Source organism: Acipenser ruthenus, chromosome 7 (genome assembly GCF_902713425.1).
Source record: "Acipenser ruthenus chromosome 7, fAciRut3.2 maternal haplotype, whole genome shotgun sequence".
NCBI lineage: Eukaryota > Metazoa > Chordata > Actinopteri > Acipenseriformes > Acipenseridae > Acipenser > Acipenser ruthenus.
The window spans coordinates 2,507,822-2,520,299 of NC_081195.1; the positions used below are offsets into that span (position 1 = coordinate 2,507,822).

General features: G+C 37.7%; 1 protein-coding gene across 2 annotated transcripts in view; it reads left to right on the forward strand.

Annotated features, from left to right (window-relative positions):
• Positions 1 to 12,478, forward strand: part of LOC117415713 (VPS10 domain-containing receptor SorCS1-like) — a 127,867-nt gene that overhangs the window by 1,990 nt on the left and 113,399 nt on the right. The gene's annotated exons all lie outside the window — the stretch shown is intronic.

The following is a 12,478-nucleotide window of genomic DNA, read 5'->3' on the forward strand; positions in this document are numbered from 1 at the left end:
GGGCCCTTATCTCTGTAGTGTTTTACAATCTGTGTGTTTACATGAACTGAAGAATTGTGGTATTTTGGGTTAAATGTGCGTAAAGCACAGTTCAGTGTCATTAAACACAGGAAAAGGGAAAGTTAATATTCAGAGAGTTTGAACTTGTAAACACACATCCATCTTTGAGTTTCATACAGCTGTTATATGGTTTAACCCTAATATACATATTTTGCTATATTAATTTGCAGTCCAATCATGCAATATTGTGCCCAAGGATTACTCCGTTTCTCTTGTTCAGACATGGGGCAGGTGGCACTAACAGGGCAAGTGGAGTGAAACCGTTCAGTGCTTTGATTAATTTGGAAAATACAACGGCATGATTTAGATTTAAAAAAAAAAGTGCATCAAAATACTTTGCCCCCTTTACTCTTTTATAAGTAGCTCTGGGAGTTTGGAAGTGGGGATCTATACATAGCATCAGATTTGACTGCTAAAATCTTAGTGCTTCATCTTAAATCTTTGATAGTCTCAAACGTTACAGACATCTATTTATCTGACATCCTGCTTCTAGATTCCTCCATTTTATCTTTTTTTTCACTTCTACTGAATGAAAGTTTTATGTCTTAATGGCACCTGTTTTATTTGAGAAAGCCCCAGAGAAAATGACACCATTTCCCAATTACCCATTCTGTGCTCTGTGCTCCTGGCATCTACATTAGCACCCTTCTTTGACCCATTAACTTCCTGTAGTTGTACAAACGTTTCACATATAACTATGTTCATTGTTGTAAATGATCTATCTATCAAACAACTGCTATCAAACTGAAATGCATTACAAGTTAGTGATTAAATTAGTGACTATGGTTGTAAGAAAAAAAGCCAGCCAGCCTCTGGACAAGAACCATTTCCTTGTCTTGAAGCAGATTGCAAAGGTACAAAGAGGTTGCATTGTACTGCAGTAAAAAAAAATACACAAACACACAATTCCATGTCTGAACTGTTAAATCTGGGGACTAGTCAGCTGTTCAGATAATAGGTATATAATATATAATATATGTGTTGACTATAATCTCTGTGCTTTAAAATCTATAACCCCCACTTGTGAGCTCTGGCTTCACGTTATTCCCTTCTTTGTCTTGGTATAGACCCTTCCATTGAAGTGAACAGAGCACTTTTGAATGGATCCCAGCCGTTTGTCACAGATGTGCTGTATGTCTGTATCCCGCAAGGGACTGCCTGAGTAAGTTAGGCAATGGCACGGCTTCAGGCCACTTGTTAGGCTCAGTTACATAACACCCATGACCACTGATACTGCTAGTTAAATGAAATGTATGTTTTGTGTCATGTAAATGGTACTAGTTTTAAATCTGACTGGTGTAGTCACAAATCAGAACATTTGCACTGTTACTGCCAAAATTCCATTCTTTTTTTACCTTGTTAGTTTGAATACCTTGAATAAGGAACTTGCTGTACTCTACAAACAACCTGTTCTTTTTCAGTTTACCTTCTTGGAATGTATTATAATTCTACAATACTCATTTATAAAATAGCTGTTTTTAATGATCTGTTATGCAATATTCATTATAATGCAAAGTGGCTACAATGTAGCTTCCTCTGCAACAGAAACATTCTGATATTTGTTTATTGCTGATGTGTATGAAAGAACACAGCAGATTATGAAATGGGTAATCCACAAGATCAGTAAAAGGGCTGAGTTGCAGAATCCTGATCAAAAAACATTTTTACCAGGATTTTAATACACTAATAAAATGGCAGTTTTCTGAGGTTTTGGGTATAGTACAGATGCTGCATTAAAGTAAATGGCTGATTGTAAAATTGACCTGACGATATAAATGTTTGACTTAACTAATGTCACACTGCTATGAAGGATTACTACCAGTTACATACAGTCGGTAAAAAAAAAGGTTATTACCATAGCAATGACATACAAAGCTAAAGTGTTCTTTAACCAGGTTGGCACAATATTGTTACTTAAAACACTGACATTTAAAAAATGATATTGGAGTGTTCTCCGATCCCACGACAGTCCAGCTTCCTGTTTTACACCCAGGAACTCAAGAGTGGATGTCAGTGAGCTACCGACCTCTGGATGACAAAGACCAGCTCTGCAGGTGTCTGCTTTTGAGCTCACTGGGAGCCTGGCCAGCAGGGTTCACTGTAGCTTCAGAACCAATGTGACTCTCCCTTCCGAATCCCCAGTGAAGACCAGGGACTTAGCACAGCCAGGACGCGAACCTGCGCTGTATGACTCACCCTGCACACCACGTGGCTGTGCTTTTACCAGATGAGCCACTCGGGGGCCGCGTAAAATTATATTGGAATGAGAAAGATATGGAAAGATGACAATTCAGTAATAAGAGCTAATGTGTTAATGACTCCATCTGGTTGTTTGTTTGTTTGTTTGTTTGTTTGGCTTAAAGCTTTGGCTTGCCATTCCACTTTGTATTGTATTAACATTTTAATGAAATAGTTGTTTGCCAGGAACCATGCTTTTGAATCTAATATGTGATCTGTCTTCAGATTCTCCATTTGCAATTGCATCTACTGCATTCATAAGCTGTGCAAATAGATACTAAATTGGAAACATATGAAAGATATTGGGTTGCAGCGAAATGAACAAAATCCATAACCTGACATACAGATAGCACAGCTCGTATAGAAGGAGCTTCTGCTCTCAATCTGGAGCAGAGAAATGAGTTGGCAGGCACTGTATTTACATAGGCCTCTATGTTCCAATTGAAATGGACAAGGATGATTGTTTGGGATTTTGAAAGACAGACCGGGGGCTCTTTACTAGAAAATGTATCACATCGTAGTTGATCTGGTGCAGAATTGTATAAATTTCAAGTGATGTGGTATAAATTGAAAACCGAGCAATTTGTAACGCTTAGGAATAGGTCTGAAACTGCAGATAAGGGTGACATTTTCAACAGAACACAGTAAAGGCTTGGGAAATGATGGAAGCTGTTGAAGTTAATTGGGAAGGTCAGCTAGTCAACAGAGGCAGGTGAGGAGAGACTAGAGGACCCATAAGAAACAATCATGCCGCCTGTTCCACAAGCAGAGATTTTCTGTATGATATTGGGTGGAAAATCACACTATTTTATCAAATTCTACTGTGTGTACAGCAGTGTACTAAAATAACAGAATACTGGCTTCGGAGAACTCCTGGAAATCATGACATATGAAAGTGCTGTAAAAAGGAAAAATCTAAACTAAATCTAGCAAATCTTTACATCCAAAGCCAGTGTACTGTACAGGGTTCACTGAACACTGTAGATGAGACTGTTACAATCCTCCGATTGGATACAATTCAAGATTTTACTAGCAAAGAAGACTGTCTCCAAGTACACTGGATGCACTCTTTAGTTATATATGACAAGTGTTTTGGTCTTTCCTTTTTTAAGGTTCTGGATTTTAATACAAATAATGTATGTGATCCCTCAGCTATGAGTTTCTCTCCAACAACAGTACCTTCATCAGTATATTCATTTGTTTAATATTCAGTATGTTCTAGTAGTTCCTTCTTTGAAATACCGTGTAACAAATGTGTAGTATATTCTTATATTGAAATTAGATTCCTATATTTGATATCCTAAAATGCAGATGCCATTTACTGGCTTGTAAATTGTTGTGCGCGGCCCTAATCTGGGGAAGTTTAAATTTATAACATAAGCATACAGTATGAGTAAACCTGTGTTAATTGTTAATGGAACCTGCAAGGAATTCCCCAGGAGCGCATTGTGCTTACAAAGCGCTGAAGTAGTTTAAGAGAGACTGCATCGAGGGGATCAGTTCTGTGGTTGTGGGCATATGTGAATCACAGTGGAGACTCAGCAGACAGCTGGAGAAGACCAATCAATATTACACATGTAATTGACATTCCCCAAAGATGTTATTAAACATGCAGTATCCCTTTTCTTCAGTAGCACTGAGCAGTGCATTATTAGTAATTTCATTGTGAGTGATGAAGGCTGGGGAGGTTGGAAACTTAAATTGTTAAATGTATTTAAAATAGATAAAACAAACTAATTACAGCCTATTTCTTCAAGTAGTCTATTATAATACTGTATTTATGAACACTTATATACAGTAGAATATTTAAAACCATATGTATATGAAAAGCAATAGACTACTGAACTATTTCTTATTAAATATCATGTCCAATAACATATAGTGCATACATACAATGATCTCCAATCACATTGCAGTGGCAACACATTCGATCTGCACAAGTACATATGCAATGGAATGAAGCATTGTGTGGCAGTATCACACCGGTAACATTTTCATATTTTCCCATATCAATAGTATATCACAAAAATATATTGCCGTGCCATATGTAGTATTTTCTGAAAACTGAATGCCAGTGTTGTGATTTGCTAATATTTCTGCGCATGGTGCTTTTGGAAATGCGGTGGTATTCATGTGGTAGCTGTTTTCCAATTTTGTCTATAAAGGTAAGGGAACACATTATATATGTGAACGAGCAACCTAGCTGTCAATATGGGAGAGCCATGCTGTATATAAGCAGGGTAATTATCTTCTTTGTGGTTTGAAAGGCACTGTTGTGCTTTCTATTCAAGTTGAGTATTGGCAGCTGCAGGTAATTCTTTATTAATAATAGATAAGGCTTTGTAAAAAGACAAACCGTTTTCCTTAGAAAGAAACATCAAACAGCCTCACTGTAAAAAGACAGCACTGCAGTCACACTCGTGAGGATTCAAAGCCGGGTGATGTTTCTTTTTTTTTTAACAGAGTCATGTCAAAGGAAGTTTTTTTGAATACGGGGAGGGCGCTATACAAAAGCATCAACGCACCAAAGGTTATTACTACACAAAAACTAAAAACAGTGCATGCTTACAGTGAACCGGCTAACAGTGCTTAAGTATACACTTTTCAAAGCTTAGTCTTTTATTGTACCTGTTCAGGTAGTTGAAGAGAGAGATTTATATTTCACATTTCTCATCAGAGAAGCCAGTTGCTCTATTCATCAATACCAGGCTACGTTCCCTCTAAGACTTTCATTTAGTTAGCCACTGTGGCTAAAGCTACCCTTTACAATACACATAAACAGCATAGTTAAAGTGCACTGTAACTTTAATAAATGCCAAACATAGTCCCACATGAAGAGGCTGGGCGTGAACCGGCGACCCCGCACTCCACAGGTGAGCTTCTTAACCACAATGCAAAAGAGCTGGGCTCATCTGCATTTGTGGTTTTAGAGCTTTTAACCTCATCCCATCTCACGGACAGTGGACAGAATCCGTAATGGCAGTGTTACACACAACACTGCCCGATACAGCTGCTACAGCATGTAGCCCTCCGATACAATAGCAAACATTCTGGTGTAAGCAACTTGCTATGAATTCCTTTTTGTCACTGTCATGTTGTGTATAAGCTTACTAACATAAACCAAAACTCTGCCTTGATTTCACTTTTCATTGAAGAAATCAATTTCAGAGCTGAGTAGTGACGGCATTGCAGATCTAACTAGTTGTGCACCGCATGATATAAACAGTTGGTATTTTCATACATCTCCAGCTCTCGCCTGTCAGCACAAGGCTTTTGGTCCAGAGGTCTTCAACCTTGAAGACAATGAAAGACACATTTCCATTTTTTTTGATGACTAGCATTCAACCTTCGAGTATGATTTAGTCATGGGAAGGGCCAGCAATTCTTGCTATTTTTTGTGTCTGAGTAATGTACAGAAAAGGTCATTTTGAGAGATCATATTAGCGTCTTGCATACCGTAGACTAACCTGCTGTGAATATAAGCAGCGTTGTCTGTTTCTTACCTTTCATATGCAGGCAGTGCCAACTGATATTGAAATAAAGAAAATACATTTGTTTTATGCTGTTTCCGGAATATGAATTGCATTCGCTTTTGTCTTCTAGTACAATGTATATGTTAAACAGGGAGAAAGCACAAATGATGGAGTGAGTTTTGACAAAAGTGTTTAGCTACCAAAAACTTGTTAGCTAAACTACAAATTAGTGTTTGAGATGCATGGTACGATGCTGAGCTCAGGTATAATGAATTTATCACACAACAACATGATACTCGTGAGTGCCTGACAGGCTAATGAAAAGAGCCGGTTCAGTGAATTTTGCTTTAGTTGACATGAAGTAAAAAATAAATCAGCCCAGACCAGAATAAACATGCACTGTTCATGCCCAACTAAGTACTGTCTAACTGTGTTAGAGGCTTCATACTTGAACTAAGGAAGTCCATGGTGGAACACTATTGTCGCAACTAAAAGACGTACAGTATCAACGTGGCTCTGTGTCAGACTGGACTACGCATAAAAAGACTACTTTTAGCAGACTTCACATTTAGAAATTTTTGTTAAACAAAAACTGATTCTAGTCAGCGCCACATGCTGCTAAGCATTGAACTGAATCAGTGCCCAGACAATCAACCAAAGGGCAAAGTGATGAGACTAAGAGTAGCTCACAGCAAGCATTCCACTCTCTGGACTAACACGGCTCACAAATAACTGTAGGATTGGATCAAGGTCAAGGTTGACAGGACGACTGACTGCTGAACCCATTTATTCACGTCATATCTAGACAGCTTGTGGGATTGAGCCAGGGATAAAACCATCTTGACACTGCAATGAAAATTGTTGTTTTTGCCATCTTGCCACCACCAATTATAGTTTCAATTAGCAGAATTAAGGATGTCCGTTTCCTGTAATTTGCACAGAACAAATCTGTTTGTGAAAACCCTCTTTGTATGATAACCTTTTCATTATTGCTTTGAATTTTAAATTTTAATGTGGCCCTAGTAACGTGTGGTGTCTAGAAATCATCAATCTAGAAATCAGCTCTCATCATGTCAATCTGATAGCTCTACAAATAGTCTTGCTTCAGCTCATTGTTTTATGCTTGCTTTTGCACATGGGTGTGTGACAGTCTGCAAGGAAGGAAACTGCTGCCAATACAGTTTCATATAATTTCTCTGAAATATTTGTTCAAAACCAGCCCAGTCCTTCAGATCATTTTCTCTCTAACAGTCTTTTCTCTAGCATAAAAACTGTCACATTGTAAAGATCCAATTTACATCATTCATTAATTCAATCGTAATTGATTTCAGAAGAAATCTGTTTCACATTTAGACCAGAATTATCTGATTTGTGCCATTAGATTAATTTGTGCCGTTCTACTTGATTTAATATTGTTGATATTCATCAGCTGAATGAAAATGAAATAGTATCAAAGTCAAAAAGGAGTGCATTTATCTGGGTTCAGATTGACCACTTTGGAGTACAAGGAGCCGAGGGCTTTAACCTCAGATCAGCATCCGCCTTTGATGTGATTTAAGCAATTAGAGCATATTTTGGCTCTTGTCTGTATACAGTATGCTACACCCTGGTGAACATTATTTGAGGTGGTACTGCTGCTGTATATCACGGATGCTATATAGATCCTTCACTGTGCCATATTGGTGTGTTATTAATTCACACAACCTCAAGACTGTCCTGAACATTGCTTTTTATTTTTTATTTTAGGAAAGCTTAGGCATTTTGTCTGCATGTCCAAAGCATATTCGGGTGCTTTTTTTTTTTAGTACTTTCAGTTTCTTACTCACTTGTGCCCTGGCTATGTATTTATTCACTAATTTGACATGTTTACTGTGACATAAGAAAGAAAGAAAGAAAGAAAGAAAGAAAGAAAGAAAGAAAGAGAGAGACCTCCTTGAATAATAGTGCAGTTTTTTGCCAAATAGACTTTTTTGATTTGTGTTCATGCTTTACGCTGTCCACAGTGCTGACATGCGTTTACATACAGCATTAAACATTGACAGTAACAAACTTATCCCCTGCTGGGGATGAAAATAATATATAGTATATGGCTGGTTTCACAGCAGACCCTGATTGGCACAAATATTCAACTTCCTTGCCTTATCCTTTAGTTAACAAAACAGTTCCATAAATGTTACCTGTCAAGACATAAATAAAAGAAAAACTCAGATATACTGTAAAGTAGTCAGTTTAAATCTACAGTAAAAGCCAAGCCAATTATTGTGTGTGAAAAATGGATGAACCGTAATCTGACTATGGATGCTGTACTTCTTCATTTAAATTCAGTTAACCTGTTAAGGGATTTCATAACGATCCGTAATCCATTTGATTTTTGATTCTTTTACAGCAAAAATGCAGGTTAATCACAACATTTTAAAGGCTTGGAATATAATTGACTCATGCATTGTGATTTGCAAACATATTAGAATTATTTGCTTCTCAGGGGAATATCTTTCCTCTGAAAATCTGAACAAATGTACAAAACATGGGCTTGTTTAAAGCCATCTGTTTATAGATCTTTGGGGAGAAATGATTTAGTTGTGGCTATATACAGCTAGTACTGCACTTGGGAACATTAAATGCTCTTCTACTTTGCAATTGTTTGGCTAAAGAAATTGGCTATAGTTCAGCTATCCAACATGCTGGGCTTTGTCCAGAGTCTGTAGCAATTGACCACAGTGCCTGTGTAAGATATTTCTAGATATCATCCTACTGGCTATCCCCCACCTCTCTGATTCAGTCTGACAGTACTCTGCAGAGCAGGCATGATCTAATGAGGTTTCCACTAGCAGTCCTGTAGCCCCCAGGCAACATGCAGGAAAGCTTGTATAGTTCATAAAGAGGCATTACTGTAATATCTCTCACATGGGGACCTCTTTCAGACCTGCACCTGAAGTTCTCATCATGTTCACCCCCTCCTAGCAAGATCGGTATCTCTCTGAAAGTACACGGTATTTAAGATGTTCTGAGAATAAACTTTGAGTATCTGTCCATCTGTCCGTTTCTAATGTAGCACAGAATATTTCTGCCCCACATCCCTATTAGGGCAGCAACGAAGGGTACATTTTGACCTTTGAAGATTCGGAACACATTACCGAAGGAAGGTTCGAACCTTCAATGGTACTCATTTGAATAATTTATTGGTGACGTCACCATAGCTACTTGTTTATGTTTGATTGAAAATCCTCTTATTTTACAGGTAATCCATGTAAATGGAATACAACTTTCACATGTAGCTTAAAAATAAGTTATATAGAACAGTAATCATGTTTTTATAATTTAAATAAAAATAAAAGTACACATTGTTTATTTACACGTAATTGAGGCTGCTTGCGATCTATACAGTAAGCTTGCATTGCTGCAGCACGAACTGCAGCGGACAAAGCTTTATTTAACAGTCACTGTTCCAAGCAGGTTATCAGAAGATCTAATAACTAAAAACACTGTTGTGCATAACAGTTAAACAAAACAGCACGACTTGCATTCAAATTGGAACACTTCCGATTATAAAATAATAAATAAAAAGGTATGGAAGCCCATTTCCGCCACCAAAAAAAACAAAAAAAAAACAAATACATTTTAAATTTCCATTATAGGGTTGATATACTGTGTCATTATTTTGACTTTGAATTGATAGCATAGTGATGTCACCAACTGTTCACTACATTCAATTCCAGGTACCAGGTGCCTAATATCGGTCTCCTTAGTTTGTAAATAAGATTAGCTTGTGAATGGTTTTTTCTCCCCACAATTCAACCTTCCCTGGAGTACAAGACTTCACTTTTTTGTCAGGGGCTCATTTGTTTGCATTTTTCTCACCAAAGTACAGTGTATCAGTTGAAGTGTTTTGAAAATTACCCTGCTGCTGTTCGTTACAGTATATCTTGCTAGTATTGTTCATAAAGTGAATTACCAGACCCTTTAGTTTTAAAATATGCACACCTAAACAAGTGCATCAGCAATTTCACAAATTAAAGTGATGGTACTTGAACAGGAAATCCAATTCCATTTAACTTAGAGGTCTAGGCAATAAGCCTTTTTTCCCATTGTTGAAGTGAACATAAAAGGCAGAAGGCTTTATCTACCCTCGGCTGATGTACAGTATAGATCACAAATAATGTTGCCTTTTTTTTAAGAATGCTTTTTACTCCAGGGGGGGTTGTGTTTACCCATTTTTTGAGCAGTTCCACATTATTACATGCTTGGGTAAATGCAGTGATGCTGTGACAACCCACCTCTTCCTCTTGTTTGGCTAGTACTTCAGTGAGGATGAATGTTTGGACACATCAACGTGACTGACAGGCAGACAGTGTTTATAAAGTGGTATTAAAGACAGTCACTGGAAGTCACCTTGTTGAAATGAAGTAACAATTACATCAGGGGCTGCTTTTTGAGAAGAAATTAGTGCTTCTTAAAGGGTGTATTTAACTTCCATTCCAGCATTGTAAATTTGACTTTGTGAAATATACTTAAAGATGACTTGAACAATACAATGAGCTGTATCTGTTTCATATGTGCTAATGGTAAGTGAAAAGCTTACTGAATAATTGCTTTGCTGCAGGTTATACACAGATATATACAGGGTGTTACACTGTGTTGTTATTTTTAGGGTGTCAGAGAGTAGAAGTGCTATTGCTTGACTTGGCATTCATGATACTGTTCACTTACCCTGTGATATATCAGCAGGATTTGAGAAGTATGCATGTCACTAGATGAGTGATAGTCACAAATAGCCAATTTTATTATGTATCAGTGTGCCAGTAAATGCATCAGACTGCAATCACTTTGTTACCAGAACCCAAATGATTTATAATTCATTTTCTTTTTTTTCTCAGACAGCATGGGGAAAATAGCAAAACTGCACAAAGGGAATTCAAATCCTTTCTAGGCCAACTCCACCAGTTTAAGTGGCTTTTATTTGTGCACAGCCACTTCTTTCAATCAAATTAGCATTAGATGTTAGCATTAATACTCCTCTGTCCATGAATCTGTTGAACTTGGCATTGCTGCATGTACTGTATGTCTCTGTTTTAAATGATAACTTTAGATTTAGAAGGCTTATGAACTTACAAATCCTGATATTAGCTGGGTACAGTTGTCTTTGTTTCTCTTAAAAATGGCCTGCTGTAACCTGCCAATAACCTCTAAATCGACAGTTCAAATACAGTAGTAGTTGGTAGTGATCAAAAAGTAATTTTGGCATGGCTGTGTTTTGGAGGTAACACTAATGGTTGAGGTACATGGGTAGGGCATTGTGGAGATGCACACATGACCACAGCTTGTACTGAACAAAAATAACATCTTTGCAACCCAGCGTTGTCCTACATGACTACGTTGGTTAAATACATTAATACAAAAAATGTATACCCATGATAACAGGATTGTTTCACATATTCCTGGATAAAACAAGTAAGTGCACAAATCTCAGATAATAAGGGGTATTTACAAGGTGTTACTGACTTATTGCAAGTTTACATAGTGCTATATAGTTCCCATCTAAATTCACTGAAGTTCAGGTGGTCCACAGAATACAATATACAATGACTGGCCAAAGAATAGGAAGAATTAGGAAGACAATCTAAGTAAAATTAGAAGATTCCCTAGGCCACAATGTATGCTAATGTATGTGGTACTGAGACATGTCATGTGATTCACTCAAGCTATATAGCTGTATTCCGCTACAATTCTGTGAAGGCTAAATGATCTGAGTGATTTTACAAGGGGCAAGATAGTGGTTGCCCATGCAACCATCATGGGCCATAGTGCTCAAATCACAGAAGCCTTCAAAACAGGACATACCACTTTCCATTTAAATAATGGCCTGGAGCTTTGGGTTGCGGAGGTGGGTTAACAAAACTGTTTGGTATCAAAAGACTAGAGTCACACAGGGATGAGTTTCGACCATCGTTGTTGCAGAAATTAAATAACTACTGGGAACGTTTTCTCTGTTTGTCATTTCAAGTTCACAAAGTAGGTTAAAAGGGATCTGTCTTCTCTAGTTTTCTTTTAAAATGTGAAATCAAATGTTATTGTTCTGTAGCAAATTTGAATAAAACAAAGGGTCTGACAGATCTATGGAAGTAACAAGAACCCACTGAAATGACTGTTGTCACTCAGCCGCAAGTCCATTCTTTTCCTAGGTTTCTATTTGCAGTATCTAGGTAGCGGTCCACTGCCCAGAGTATCCTGAAAACTGCACATAGCCAGCTGTCAACGAATTGGTATGAAGAAAGTATACGTAGCTTGGAAACTAGTAATACTATCTAAAAGCTACAGTAAATGTCTGTCAGGTAAACTGCAGTAGTGATGAGAGACTAAGGGCTGGACCAAATCAAACCTCGATCGCTCTTGCAAAAGAGTGTTTATGCGATAATATCGCTAGTTTCCATATCACATTTTCTTTATCCCGAAACCAAAACTAGCCATTTCCAATCCGCGAAGGGGCGGAGAGAAGTTTCGCAGGAGTAGGAGGGACCACGAAAGCAACATGAAAACAGCTGTTGACCAATCCCCAGACAGTATTTGTGGCCTTTTGAAGGGGCGGAAACTAGGCGGTAACATGCGAAAAGGCAGGCGAAGACAGATTACACAAAAGATTACACAAAAGATGGGGCAGATGGTTTCCCCGACAGGCTAATCAAATTTAAAAAACAAAGTTTATCTCTGCT